Source organism: Staurois parvus, unplaced genomic scaffold, assembly GCF_062004578.1.
Source record: "Staurois parvus isolate SC_StPar_1 unplaced genomic scaffold, SC_StPar_1.0 ptg000461l, whole genome shotgun sequence".
Taxonomy (NCBI): domain Eukaryota; kingdom Metazoa; phylum Chordata; class Amphibia; order Anura; family Ranidae; genus Staurois; species Staurois parvus.
This window is the reverse complement of record NW_028318257.1, coordinates 360,874-376,472: the sequence shown is the minus strand read 5'-3', so window position 1 is coordinate 376,472 and position 15,599 is coordinate 360,874. Positions and strand designations below refer to the sequence as shown.

Below are 15,599 nucleotides of genomic sequence, written 5' to 3'. Positions count from 1 at the left end.
GTAAAAAAGGCCAAGATGTGCTTCCCCCGGAATTCCGAACCACTTCATTGAGACACGTTGCAAACCCTGTCCTTTTTTTGTCCTCCTTCCGGCTGAAGGTGGCCTCTGCTGCCTACCTCTTGTCCTGGCCTGGCCTGCGTATCCTTAACATTACACTTATATTAGCACACTGTACCATAGCGCACTGCAAAATGCAACCACTAATGGGGGAGTAGTGACTGCTGGATTGGATTACATTATGTCTAATTCCTAGGTTTGCAATACTTAAAATGAGGACATACCCTGAAATGCGCTGGATTTCCTGCTACAGGCCAGACATTTATAGAAAGTTATTTGTTTCTTTCAGATTGTGTCATAAAACGAAAAAAGTGTCTCTTAAAAAGCACTCGCATTGTATGTTTAGGACCCAATTTTAGATTTTTTTTTCTTTTCATGAAAGAAAGAACAAAGCTTGTATAAAATATTTGCTGCCAATATAAGATTTCTGCTGGGTCCACAGCTGATGTTTTTCATTATGCACAGAGTAAGGAGAAGTGAAATTGGACATAATCTTTTCTAATCAGGATTCAAGGAATATTATTATTATTATTATACAGTATTTATAAAGCGCCAACAGTTCACTCAGCGCTGTACATTACAATGGGAGACACAACATGCGACAGTACAATAACAATACAATGCGATACACGAGGGTTCGAGGGCCCTGCTCCTTGGAGCTTACAATCTAGGAGAATATGGAGTACTTGCTAATATGGGAGAAAGCAGCCATCATAGAGGGACTACAATTCCCAGCAAGTCCTTCCAATCCTTGCAAGGAACCTTCAGTCTTCAGCTTGACTGCCCACATCTGGAAGGGTAGCTTGGAAAATCTTTACACAGTGTATTAGCTGGATGGCATTAGCGGCAGTGCATAACAGTGCTAAATCAGTGATGTAAACACTTACCAGCTCTGGGCATTTCTCATCAGTTCAGGTTACACTGTGGACGTACACATTCCGCACACTTGAATCGCATTCTGTTTCTGAGTGCTTCCTCATTTTTGCTCTCTGTTTTTATTCGTCAATATAGTTTTTTTCTGATCTATCTTTGGTTCGTCTGCCACGCAGCAACACCAGTAGCAGGAAATGGATCTCAGACGTTTTTGGCTAACTGTCTTGAGTTAGTTAAAGGAGCAATAACATTCTACTAATATATTATGTCTGTGCAAATACCTAAAAGAGAGCTGGAGAAGGAGATTCCAGGGCCTGGAATATCTACAAAGAGATAAAGTGGTGCTCCAGCCAAAATATTTGGCAGGCATTGTTGTGATTTTCACACTTCTTCTGCTTTGCATAGCCAGCCCAGTGACACCATTATTCTCTACAGCAGCTTCCTGTGTCCAGGACTGTCCTACTGCATGAGCACCCCTGGGAATGGGCCCAGGATAGTCTTCCATTACATTATTCTTGCCAATTGTCCAGGATTTGCTGGGACAGTCACACTTTTTACTAAGCTGTCCCGGGATGGCCCGGTCAGCATCCCAGAACCTGGACTGTGCCCTCCTGATTCCAAAACTGTGCCCTCCTGACTTCCCCTGTACTGTGCCCTTCTGCTTCCCCCTCCCAAACAACCCCCCCCCCATACTCTGTCCTTTGTGATGATTAGTGTTTGACTTATGGCATGTTTTTCTATTTTATTTAATGTACTAATAAATGTTTAATCCTATCAACTATTTTTTATTATTATTATTATTATTATTATATAGGATTTATATGGCGCCAACAGTTTGCGCAGCACTTTACAAAGTGAAGGCAGACATTACACTTACAATACAATCTGGTACAAGAGGAAACAGAGGGCCCGGCTCGTTAGAGCTTATTTATACTTTAATTCTTGAGAATAGGTGTGTAAATTGGGGCAGGCTGGTAGGGGCCCCAGTGCATTACTTTGCCCAGGGGCCCATGCTGCTATTAGCATGGCCATGCCTGCTCATTTAACTATGACTGAACTTTCACATATCAGTCCATAACAGAATAGGGGAGCTGCTTGTAGTAATAAAAGCCAGTCAGTAGGTTTATTGACACATCTGAAGCATAAATACACCACCATAAAGCTCCAAAACTTTAATGTGGGTGAATGCACCCAGGATCAGAGGACTCTAGGGATATTGAGCCTGCAGTGCACCTTATCAGATTTTAACATATCTATGATTTTATTTATTACAGGTACTTATATAGTGCTGTCAATGTACATTCATATCAGTCCCTAACCCTCAAAGGTTGTACAATCTGAAGTCCCTAACTTACATTCATATACTAAGGCCAATTTAGACAGGAGCCATTTAACCTACCAGCATGTCCTTGGAGTGTAGGAGGAAACCCAGAGTAAAGACATGCAGGCACAGGGAGAACATGCAAACTCCAGGCAGGTGGTGCCATGGTTAAGATTTGAACCAACAACCCTAGTACAGTCAGGTGGAAGTGCTAAACATTTAGCCACTGTGCTGCCCACATGGAACCTTGTTGAACTCCTAAAGTAAGAAGCAGAGCATTATGTGAATTATGTGTTGACAATGGCTAAAACTAAACTAGAGGCAAGCTTAAAAAAACCCCCCAAAATGATGTATTTATTAAAAAGAAATTAGATGTAATTAATATAAATACCTATATCTGACTTGATTTCAGCCTTTTGTGATTGAGGCTCTAAGACTGGGAGAAGGTGCGACAGTAAATAGGGCCAACAAGGTGCCTTGCATTCCCATCTACTGAGAAGAAGAAAGCTAATAGGAGAGGGCAGAGAGATGACCTCATCAGTCTATTGCTGCTCCCTTGCTGCCCAATCACAGGTGGGGCAGGGAGCTTGTAATTGGGGCCTGTTTTAGGTACCTTGTATTGGGAGGAAATACTTGCACACATTGGATTTGATGTACTAAAACTGGAGAGTGTAAAATCAGGTGAAGCTGTGCATGGTAGCCAATCAGCTTCTAACTTCAGCTTGTTCCATTAAGCTTTGGCAATAAAATCTGGAAGCTGATTGGTTTCTATGCAGAGCTGCACCAGAATTTGCACTCTGAAGTTTTAGTAAATCAACCCCAGTATAAAGGGTACTGATGTTTTTACATAAATCTGCACAGTTTGTTAGCAGCACAGGTAAACTGATCTTCAGGACTAGTATAAGCAGTACAGAAAATATACAGTCTCAGTATTTTACAGGAAATATTACCAAAAATGTCTTCTGTTACCAGGGGTACTGCCCCTTCCTGGAATAGGTCATGTCATGTTTCACATGACTGTCATATGCCTTTAAGTGTTCTTTGTATTTTGTATCTGCTTCTCCCCTTCCTTTGGTTTAGTTCATGCTGTATAGATAGCCCACCCCTTTTCCCAGTATTTCAGCTTCAAACCTCATGTCTTATGGAAGCAGATCACATTATGATCTTTTGACCTATCCAATGTTCATTGTTGTAAGATTCTCTCAGTTTATGGAATAAACTTCACAAGATCTACAAGGTGTCGTATGGATCGAGTCACTGCCTGTGTTATTCAACTAAGATTGGAGTTATCGCTATCTCATCACAACTGTAAGTTACAGAGATCACACTTTCAATGCTTAGATTGGAGAGACAGAACAGGTCATAAAGGTGTATGCAGTCTCTACTGACTCCATGCCTCCATACTGGAGTATAAAAAGTGAAGAAGTAGCCTTCTCTGAGTTATCCCTCCTAGTCTGGAACCTGACATTGTGCTAAGCACTGTCCCTCACAAATGGGTTCCACTTCCTCCAACACACTTGCAAGAAGCACGCCAATATTATATGGAATCCCCTATTTAAAAGGTTCCCTCACCCAAGATGGCTGCCGAAGTCTCTTAAGAGTTCATTGTCCAATCAGGTTACTTTCCACTATCAAGACACTGTACAGAATCACTAGATCAATTTTATTCTGACTCAGATTGTTGTGATAGCGATTTATCCCTTGTGAGACCTCTCTGCCTAGCCTGTATAAGCAGATATAATCACTGTGGGCAATCCTTATCAGATAGCTGAACTCACCAATACTGTGTTCATCCAGAAGTTGCTTTATTCTGTACATGTGAAACAGGATACAGCAGAATGAATGGTTTCCAGTATTATGCGGTCAAAAGATGATACTTTCTGTAGCGTACTATGCAGAATACATGTGTCCCTGTTACATGTGGTCTGTTAGCTGCATCCATGACACAGGAAGTGCTATACTCAAGAAGAAGGGAGGAGCTTCATATACAAAGGAACTGTGTCATAGATCTCAGGAAGGCAACATGAAAAACAAAGTGTATACCAAATAAGACCACTGGATGGCAGCATTACTAACTATAGAAATGTCCATAGAAAATGGTACAAAAAATAAACTATATGAATTCTCATGTACATTAACATGAATATTAACTGTGTAACAGCATACTCCCCGTCTGGCATTGTAAATGTCACTATTTAAACCATAACGGTAGTTATACAATTGCAAATAAACAACAGTGCAATTTGCTTGATGTCTTGAAGACCTGAAAGACATAAAAAAGAGAACATGCATATAGTGCAACAATTATAACGTAAGGCTTCAAGTTATATCAATTAAAGTTCAAGACACTTCCTTCTTGAAGTCACAGGTTGGATCCAGCAGCATACGCAAGCAAGTTCATTCTCCAAAGGGCAAGAGCAGAACAAGTTCCGTGATAGGTCTGCTGAAAGTCTTTACAGTCCCTTGTCTTGCAACTTTCACCTCCACCTTGCGTACCTTGCCGTCATCACTAGGAATGCTCTTTACAATGAGTCCCATAGGCCACTCGATTCTTTCAGCTTGCTGGTCCTTCAGCAGAACGAGATCTCCAACTTTAATGTTAGGGTTCAGGCGTTGCCATTTTCTGCGTCCTTGCAGAGTAGAAATATACTCCATTCTCCATCGATTCCAGAAGCAGTTGGAGAGGTGTTGTACTCGCTTCCACTGGTCATAGCACATATTTCCTGTTTTAAAGTTTCCAGGTGGAACAGGAACGGACCCAAGCTTCTGGGTAAGTAGAGTAGCTGGGGTAAGGATAGTTGGGGTCTCTGGATCTGTAGAAACTGGAACAAGTGGTCTTGAATTGATTATGGCAGATGCTTCTGCCAGGAAGGTGGTTAGAATCTCATGGGTAAGTCTTGTGGAGTTCAAGTCCATAAACATAGAGTCCAGTATTTTTCGTGTGATGCCTATCATTCTCTCCCAAGAGCCACCCATGTGGGAAGAATGAGGAGGATTGAAAATCCATGTACAGCCCTTTTCAGCTAAAAGGTCTTGGATTGGCCTAGAGTTAAGCTGTAACTCTCGACAGGCTCCAACAAAATTAGTTCCACAGTCAGATCTTAGTGTCTTGACTGGTCCTCTGATGGCAAGAAATCGTCTTAGAGCATTGATGAAACTTGAGGCATCCATAGATTCTATGACTTCAATATGTACTGCACGCACACTCATACAAGTGAACAGCACTGCCCATCGTTTGCTGTTTGCTTGGCCTCCTTGAGTTCTGCGGGCTGTTACCATCCATGGTCCAAAGACATCCAAACCAACATGAGTGAAAGGTGGGTCAGTACTTAATCTGTCGGCTGGTAAATCTGACATTTGCTGTTGCTGATGTTTACCTCTTAGTTTCCGGCACTGAACACAGCTGTGCAGTGTAGTTGTAATCTGTCTTTTTGCTCCTATAATCCAAAGGCCTGCAGCTCTTATGGCACCCTCTGTGAAGTGTCTTCCTTCGTGCTTAACCCCTTCATGGTAGTGCCGTATGAGCAGAGTGGTGATATGATGGCGAGCAGGTATAATGAGAGGATTCTGTTCCTGATCTCCCAACTCAGCCTTGTTTAAACGTCCACCAACCCTTAACATGCCATCACTGTCAATGAATGGGTTCAGGTTAGCAATTGAACTGTTTTTTGGAATGTCCCTCTTGTCACGGATACATTTAATTTCTGAGCCAAAGACATCCTGTTGTACATTGTGGATTATGATCATTTCACCTTCAGCAATGTCTTTTGCAGAAAGAAGCCTTTGGCACATGTGCCACCCTTGACATTGAACATTGGTGGGCTTTGTGTGAAAGCAGTGTGCAATATGGACTAACCTTGCGATGGTGCGTACAAGTCTTATCCACTTAGAAAAACGTTCAAAGCGTTGACAGCCCAAGACGAGTCTTTGTTCAGTTCTGGTGACAAGGGTTTTGACTTCAGGACGAATCTCTGGATCTCTGTCAGGTTCTAGAAGACTGAAGATATCAGCTGAGGTTTCTTCTGGATGATCCAGCAGGAATTCAGGACCTGTTAACCACGAAGAATTTGCAAAGACACTTGCAGACACTGGCCTGGTGGCATGATCTGCAGGATTCATTTCAGATGGGACATAATGCCATTGTTCAGGTTTAGATGATTTCCTGATTCTTTCTACACGGTTGCTGACATACACATAAAAACGTTTAGTCTGGTTGTATATGTAGCCCAGAACAACTTTGCTGTCTGTGTAGAATTTGGTGTCATCTATCTGAGTGTCCAACTCGCGCAGTATGAAATCGGCAATTTCTACAGCTAGCACAGTTCCACAAAGTTCAAGCCTAGGAATTGTGTGCTCAGGCTTAGGTGCTAACTTAGCTTTCCCAAACAGAAACCCTATGTGGGTTTGATTAGAGTCTATTACCTTGAGGTAGGCAACAGCTGCTATGGCCTCAGTAGATGCATCTGAGAAGATGTGAAGCTCTTTCCTCTGACTTGTAGCAAGGGAAGCTGAGGTGTAACAGCGTGGTATACTGATTCCATCTAAGGCATGTAGAGATTGTTTCCAGGACTCCCACTTTGGAAGCTTGTCTGTAGGCAGCGGAGCATCCCAATCTTTAATAGACTCTGAGAACTGTCTAAGTAAGGCTTTACCTTGTATGGTGATGGGAGCCACAAATCCCAATGGATCGTATAAACTGTTCACCACTGACAGAACACCACGCTTGGTAAATGGTTTGTCTGCAGAGCCGACTTGAAAGCCGAAGGTATCTTTTAATAAGTCCCACCGTAGGCCCAGACTTCTCTGTACAGGTGGCATGTCCATTCCAAGATTTAAATCTTTAAACCCAGTGGCATGATCGCCAGGTTGAAAGGCTTTCATAACAGCAACACTATTCGAGGCAATCTTGTGTAGTCTGAGGTTAGCCTCGGAAAGCATACCTTGTGTCCTTTGGAGCAGGTCTATGGCTTCTTCGTCTGTAGGTAAAGACTTAAGTCCGTCGTCAACATAAAAGTCTCTCTCAACGAAGTGTCGAGCATCCGCACCATACTCCTTTTCTCCATCAAGGGCAGTCCTTCGTAAACCATATGTTGCAACAGCGGGTGAGGGACTATTTCCAAAAACATGTACCTTCATGCGGTATTCAATTATCTCATTGTCCATGTTGTTGTTACGGTGCCACAGAAACCTTAGGAGGTTCCTATGGTTTTCACGTACAATGAAGCAATGAAACATTTGCTCAATATCAGCAGTTATGGCAACTGGTTCTCTTCTAAATCTCATAAGTATACCTACAAGGTTGTTGGTTAGATTCGGGCCAGTGAGAAGAACATTGTTCAGGGATACGCCTTGATGCTTGGCACTGGAGTCAAATACTACCCTGATTTGTTTTGGCTTACGTGGATGATACACTCCAAAGAAGGGCAGGTACCAGCACTCATCGTGTCTTTGAAGTGGTGGCGCTGGTTCGGCGTGATCATTATCAAAGATCCTTTTCATAAAAGCGATGAAATGTTCCTTCATTTCAGGCCTGTTCTTTAGTGTTCGTTGAAGTGAGTGGAATCTCGATAGAGCCTGTTCACGATTGGTTGGGAGTGTGGCCCTTGCAGCACGAAGAGGTAATGGTGCGATCCAGCTGTTAGACTCATCCTGGAAGAATTCTTCGTCCATTATTTTGATGAACTCTCTATCTTCGACCGACAAGGCTATTTTGTTGTCATCACTTGTAGTACAAAACACTGTGGTACCTAGGTTGTCATCACAAAGAACAAGAGTAACATCAGGTACTTGGATGATGTCAAGAGGCTTCTCCTTTACTTCATAATGGTGAGGGCACTGTTTGAAGTGGGATGCACGTCCATTTCCCAACATGTAAGTTTTGAAGGAGTGGATCTCAGTTGATGTTCTGTCCAGGCATACATCGCCCACTATTACCCAGCCTAGGTCAAGTCTTTGTGCATAAGGGGCATCGTTAGGTCCATCGCATTGGTCGCGTACTTTATGTACTCTGAGAATGTCTCTTCCTAGCAGGACCAAGATTTCAGCACTCTTGTCCATCGCAGGAATCTCATCAGCAAGGTGCCTTAAGTGAGGATGATGATATGCAGCTTCTGGAGTAGGAATCTCTTCTCTTTCGTCTGGTATCTGATCACACTCAACTAATGTTGGGAGGGGTATGCCTTCTCCATCCTTGATATGAGAGACCATGAATCCATCGACCCTTCTGCCAAAGGTCTCTACACGACCAGAACAGGTTCTGAGAGTATACGGTGTGGCGTGACCTTCTAAGCCAAAGATCTCAAAGAATTTAGGCTTAACCAAGGATCTGTTGCTCTGTTCATCTATTATGGCATACATCCTAGCAGCTTCCTCAGGATGATCCTTGGGGTATATCTTGACTAGGCATATCTTGGCACAGCATTTGTGATCCAGTCCCTCTCCACAGACTTCTGTGCATGAAGAAGAAACATTACTTTTGGCTAGAGCATGACTTTGTTGCTCCCCGCCATAATTTGAGACAGGGGTTGAGGTAGGTAGCTGCTGCGGGTTGTCTGGAAGTGGAGTAGGATGCATGGCTGTAACATGTCTGTCGCTACCGCATTCTGTGCACTTGATGACAACTTTACAGTCTTTAGCAAAGTGGTTATAAGAAGCACAGCACTTGTAGCATATTCCAAGTTTCTGGAGAATCTCCTTGCGCTCTTGTAAAGGCTTTGCCCTAAGCCCACGACATTTCTTAAGAGGGTGAGGCTTCTTGTGAATAGGACACTGACGATTAGGGTCTTTATCTCTGGCGTCCACAATGCCTTGGTCAGTAGGTGAGGTTGTGGAGGGTGAGATGTCTGTCCTTTTAACAGATATTGCTCTAGTATAGTCTCTACGTTTAGCTGCTGTGTTATCATACCTTGATGATGATGAGGATGAAGCAGGCAAGTTTGGTTCACTGTAGCTGAAGCTGGGATCGTTTCTCATCCAGGCATGATCACTAATGAACCTGCAAAAGTATGAGAATGGAGGAAAGGATACGTTATAGTCTCTTTTGTACCTTGAGCCCTGTTGTGCCCATTTCTCTTGCAGGCCGTATGGCAGTTTAGACACCACTGGGTTGACACCATGAGCGGTGTCCAGGAAGCTTAGTCCAGATAGACGTGGGTCTGTCTTTGCCAACTCTAGCTCCATGAGGAGGTCACTTAGATCTTGGAGCCTGCGATAGTCTTTGTTTCCTATTTTTGGGAAGTTTTGCAGTCTCTTGAATAGAGCGCTCTCTATGGCTTCAGAGCTACCATAGGCTTGCTCAAGTCTTGCCCATGCAGCAACAAGACCTGCGTCTGGGTGGTCAACATGTACTGTTCTCAGTCTTTTAACATGATCTGCAGATTCTGGTCCCAGCCACTTTATGAGCAAATCAAGTTCTTCCTTAGTAGTAAGGTTGAGATCAGCAATAGCAGCCTTGAAGGTTGATCTCCAGGCCCTGTAGCTCTCTGGACAGTCGTCAAACCTTGAGAGGCTGGTGTTAATGAGCTCACGGCGAATCATATATCTGGCAAAGTCATTCAAGTCTGATCTCTCACTCTTTGGTGTCAAAGTAACTTGTGGAACCCCTTGGGTGTGAAAGTTCTCTGGTGATGTAGGGTGAGGTTTACCAGGGTAAAATGATGTTGCATGAGCGTTTAACTGTGGTGTAGTCTCTAAGGCTTGTGCTGGCTGTGGCTTGAGCTGCGACTTGTCACTGGAAGTCACCTTGTTGTTGGCAAGAGTTGATGTGGTTTGCTGCATAGATGTACTTGTGTTGTAGATTTGAAGAGGCTTAGGCATATGGAGCTGAGAGGTCTCTGTGTTGAGAGTCAGAACAGTGTTGTTAGTAGGAGGTACAGGAGATGACTCTGTATCTTCGCAAATGTTATGCTTTAATACGTATTCACTGGTGCGTTCAACTGGATCTTCCAGTTCTGCTGGGATAAGGCAGTCTGAATTAGTACTTTGTCCCATTGCTTGTTCAAGGACTTTCAGCCTTGCTAGGGAAGCTGCTTCCTCCCCTTCCATCTGCAGAATGTTTATTTGGGAATCTGCCTCTGCTTGTTGAGAAGCCATTTGTGCTTGGAAAGCTTTGCTTTTAGCTTCCATCTCTGCTTGCTGAGCTATCATCTCTGCTTGCTGAGCCATCATCTCTGCTTGTTGAGCTTTGCTTTTAGCTTCCATCTCTGCTTGCTTTCTGGTAAAAGAGCTTTGCGCCTTTTTTGATTCAGCATCAGCGCGGGCCTCTATTAGCTTATCGCTTAACGTGGAACTTCTGGAGCGAGAGGATCTAGAAGAAAGTGCAGTGAGCTTGGTTGAGGTGGATCTGTGAGATCTGGTCTCCTGCAGTTGAGTAATGCGGAGTTCTGCTATAAACGTAGCATTTTTCACTGCAAGATCCCTTTGTTGGTTTAGTGCATCAGTCCTGGTCAGTTCTGCTGAAGAATCCTCTATATTAGAGTCCTGCAAGAAAGCTGAGTATTTTACAGACAGCCGCTGGTAGCGTTCATACGCAGCAGATAGGCGATTTATAGAGTCTCTTAATTCAGCTGGTTGATCATTAAAGTGTGACAAAACTGACATGCATTGTGAAGTTCGGTCCCAGAGGTCTGACAGATTACTGGAGAACTCATCTCTAGTGGCTTCATAGTTTTCCCTGAGTTTCTGTGTCGGTTTTATTGTACGTTTGGGTTTTACGCTCTGTTCGGGAATGTCTGCAGACTCTGCTCCCTGTACGTCTGCTGGTTCAGGGGAATTATGTATCTGCGTTGGTTCGGCCATAAAGGAGTGTTCAGAGCCTTGTCTAGACATTTTTTACTGTTCTGCAAAAATTGGTACTGTCTCTTTAAGAAGATGAACAGCAGCTTAGACAGGTGGGGTAACACAGTTCAATGCAGAGAAACAGTTTTCAACATTCACATGAAGTGCAGTAAGCTTGTGCGACCATGTGGTTTGCAAGATGGCGGATGGCACTGAGCTTGATTGCAGATTAGGCACACACATATACACAGCAGGCTGGAGGGATTCTATGCATCTTTTGACTATTCTGACTCAGATTGTTGTGATAGCGATTTATCCCTTGTGAGACCTCTCTGCCTAGCCTGTATAAGCAGATATAATCACTGTAGGCAATCCTTGTCAGATAGCTGAACTCACCAATACTGTGTTCATCCAGAAGTTGCTTTATTCTGTACATGTGAAACAGGATACAGCAGAATGAATGGTTTCCAGTATTATGCGGTCAAAAGATGATACTTTCTGTAGCGTACTATGCAGAATACATGTGTCCCTGTTACATGTGGTCTGTTAGCTGCATCCATGACACAGGAAGTGCTGAACTCAAGAAGAAGGGAGGAGCTTCATATACAAAGGAACTGTGTCATAGATCTCAGGGAGGCAACATGAAAAACAAAGTGTATACCAAATAAGACCACTGGATGGCAGCATTACTAACTATAGAAATGTCCATAGAAAATGGTACAAAAAATAAACTATATGAATTCTCATGTACATTAACATGAATATTAACTGTGTAACAGCATAAATTTCCTTAGACTCCCCTTCCCATTCAATAATGGCATGAAGCCACCTACAGGCGGGAAGGCTAACTACACCTCCCTACAAGCTGACCTAACCCCGTTGCTTAGGCTGGCCATACATTATACATTATTCTTGAGACTTTTAGTTTAGATTTACCAAAAACCATATAATAGGAGGTCAAAACTAACACTTTCAATTGTATCCAATTAGGCAGGATCTTGCACTACATAGTTGAAGGTAAAGCTAAAGGAAATTGGGCAGAAACTGGACAGAAAATTGTATAATGTATGGCCAGCCTTAAAGTGGTTGTAAACCACAGACATGAAATATGAACAAAGCATATCCCTCTATAGTGTTTGCTTGTATCTATCCAGAGCACTAAGTGTCATTTCTGTCCACTGCCTCGTTCCTCTGTTGTCAGCATGAATCACTTCTGACGAGTTTTCCTGACAAAAAGAGAAAAATGTCAATGGGGAGGGCACAGCCTGTGATTGACAGCTTCAGCTCTGTTTCTGTGTGCTGTGAGGGGGGGGGGGTGTCTCTTCCCTCCAATCAGCTCTCAGAGTTCTCATCAGTGATGTAACTTCAGCTCCTCATCCCCCTGCTTTTCAGAGCTGATAGCTCCTGCGTAAATTCTGCACTTGTAATGGATGGAGGGGAAAGGCTAGATAAACAGGTACAACTTATGTAGGAGGATTTGTTCCATGCGTATCACCTGAGGCCAGTCACTTCATTGGGTATATGTAAGGGTTTACATCCAACTTTAACTGCAATAGGGAAAAGTCTGGTCACTAGACTGATTGTGCATTGCGGCAGAGCTGTTTAAATCTCTACACAGTATGTACAGAAATACATTTTGCAGGTTGAAATGTTCCCAGATCCTGTATATATTTAGTGGCTTACATGGAGTTCACCCTCAGGGTTCTAGAGAGAACATAAACCTGTACTGTATAACAGTTCTGCACCCCTCTTGTTTTCGATGGGATGCTCATTTATTTTGCCCCTCTTCCCTGCCATCTGAGTGACATTTGCAGCTTATGTTGGTTTCCTTTCTAGCCTCAGAAAACAGCAATAGAGAAAGTTGTCTTTATAGTCGAGCCGTAAGAAGGATTTGAAGATTAATCTCCTTAGTTACTCGGTGAGAAACCTCCATGGGGAATCAAAACATAAAGGTAATTAACAACTTAATTCAGTGCCTGGAGGACAATCCCCTCTGTGTCAGGCTGTTTGTTCTGCCCATTCTCCTGAAACAGATATTGCAATGTAAATAGAGATGTACATATCTGCATGAACACACAACGTGACAACAAAAATGGTGGAAATGGGAAATATTCCAATGCAGCATTTACTCCAAGGTATATAATCTATATTAGAAACTCTAATAGCTAATGCATGATAAGGCAATTTCTTAAAGGAACACCATTCTGTGTTTTAAATTGTAGCGCTACCCTCGTTGAGGGCCACTATGTAATTGGTATCCCCAGGGGGAACCCCAGTTGCGGCACCTCCAACACTGAATGTATGTAATGGCAAGGGCTGCTGGGGTGTGCTGGAGGAGCTGTTGTTGCTGGCTGCTGGGGGATCTATTGTCACTGAAGGGGGTCTAATTTTGTGTGGTGGTCTATTGTTGTTGGTGAGGTCTATTGTTCCTAGTGGGAGATCTATTGTTGATGGGGGCCAATTGTGTCTGGAAGGGATCTTGTCAGGGACCCTGTCGCCGTGCAGCCGTGCGACAGAGACAGGTCCCTTCGGGTCGCGGCGGTGCGAGTGCGCATGCGTGGGAGCGTGTGGGCGCGCATGCACAGAAGCCCAGAAGTGCGTGCATGCGCAGTAGAGTCCGCGTCACTGCTAGGCGGGCTTTTAAACCTGCAATACAGTACAATCAATGCCTTCTGGTCTACAACATCTCTGCATTATTACCTGATCCTGTGGCTTGTATTCTGATCTGACCCTGACTAAGAAAGAACTCCGCCTGCACTGACCTCGGCTATCCCTGACCATCCGCTTGCCTGCTCCCTTGTACTTTATCTGCCTGCTTAATACTGACCCGGCTTATCTGACTCTGCTGTATCTACGTACCTGCACCTGCACCTGGCTTGCATCCTGACGGCTGCCATACTTACCTGCCGCTGCACGCACGGTCCTGCACCTGGCTTGCATCCTGACGTGTGCCATACCTACCTGCCGCTGCACCCATGGTCCTGCATCTGGCTTGTATCCTGACATGTGCCATACTTGCCTGCTGCTGCACCCACGGATCTGCACCTGGCCTGCATCCCGGTCACTCTCATACCAGCCGGCTACCGCACCCACGCTCCGGTGTCCAGCCCCGGTCTGCATCCTGATTGCTGCCACACCTGCCTGCTGTTGCACCTACGTTCCTGCATCTGCACATGGCCTGCATCTGGATCTCCTGGGTCTTCCGCTACCTGCTGCCAGCTCCAGATCCGCCCGGCATTCTTGCCCTTCCTGGCTCTGCGTCCTCTGTTCCCACTATCAGGGGCTCCGAGCGTGAGTCGTAAGAGGATGCCTTCTCTCCACGTCAGGCTCCCCAACAAGGTACGTGACAGATCTACTGTTGAGAGATGGGTCTACTGTCTGTTGTTGCTGGATGCTGGAGAGTCTATTGATGCTGGCTGCTGGGAGATCTGTGGTAGCTGCTGGGGGTTACTGGGGTGGTATTTTGTTTTGGGGGTCCATTGTTGCTGCAGGTCTATTGCTGCTGGCTGCGGGGGATCTATTTTTCTGCTGATAAATGATACTTGGCTCTGTATTCTCTAAAAGGAGAGGTATTGGGAGGTCGGTAGGGGGTGGAACCAAGTGACGGTGCTCGGAGGTCTGTAGGGGGCGGAAACAAGAAGTGACTCAGAAGGGCGAAGTTCCTGCACCTATTTTTTGAGAAAAGAAGCCCTGGGACACAGCCAGGCAATGGCTTTTTTTCACACAGACTTGCATCCAAAGGCAGTAACCAGTCCATGGGCTTGGCTTTGTTGTTTTATTAGGGGAATTCAACTTGTATAGGGAAATAGGGATTATAGGATGCCCTGGTAGACTTGAATCAATGGAAGAGGGACACTTCCCTCCTATGTACAAAAGTAGATCCTCAACTGTTCCTTTACTGAAAGTTGTCATTGCGGATCACTATCAGCTGCTCTTTATGGGTGAGGAACTAGCAGCCGCCCCCCCCCCCCAAAAAAAAAGAAACGTCTTCTCTCCCCCTATGGTGCTGCTCCCAGATCAATAGCCTACAAGCACTACCATCCCTCCTGGCTTCTCGGAAGATCTCCCGGAACAAGGATTAAGGATTGAGTCCAGCCCTGTTCTTAGTACGTGGGTCAGTCTTTCCCCTTGCAGATCCCAGAGAGTGCTGCTGTACTCACTCGGTCCTCTTTGCTCCCCAATGCTTCAGGTCTTGATTCCATTCATGCCTCACTGCTGAATGTATCCTGAGCCCAGCGACACCTACATACTGGAAGCTGCCCTGTCTGTTCAGGCCTCAGACTATTTATGAACTCTTCCCCACCTTCTAGGCACACCTCCCCAGGGATTGGCCAGAGTTCCATAAATATTCAGGGTGCAGCCTCTGCCCTCCCTCCACTATGTTCCAGAGCTCTCCGGAAGACAGGGGGAAGTAGCAGAGCAGCAGCCTATAAAACTCTGAGCGGTCGCAATCAATCAACCCCTGCTCCACTGATTACAGTGGGGCTAAAACTAAATTTGGCCTAGTAGCCTACTCCAAATAGGAGAGTACTGCACATGTAAATGTCACATACTGGCTGTTGTCCACAGACCC

At 44.6% G+C, this 15,599-nt stretch overlaps 1 protein-coding gene across 3 annotated transcripts in view; it reads right to left on the bottom strand.

The window, feature by feature from the left end:
• Positions 1-15,599, bottom strand: part of EPCIP (exosomal polycystin 1 interacting protein) — a 35,028-nt gene that overhangs the window by 7,078 nt on the left and 12,351 nt on the right. Inside the window, exon 1 of one of the 3 annotated variants that reach the window (XM_089688920.1) lies at positions 945-1,110. The exons of the other annotated variants lie outside the window; for them this stretch is intronic. The gene's annotated coding sequence lies outside the window, so the exon portion shown is untranslated. Of the gene's footprint in view, positions 1-944; positions 1,111-15,599 lie in introns of those variants that run through there. 3 annotated transcript variants of the gene reach the window in all.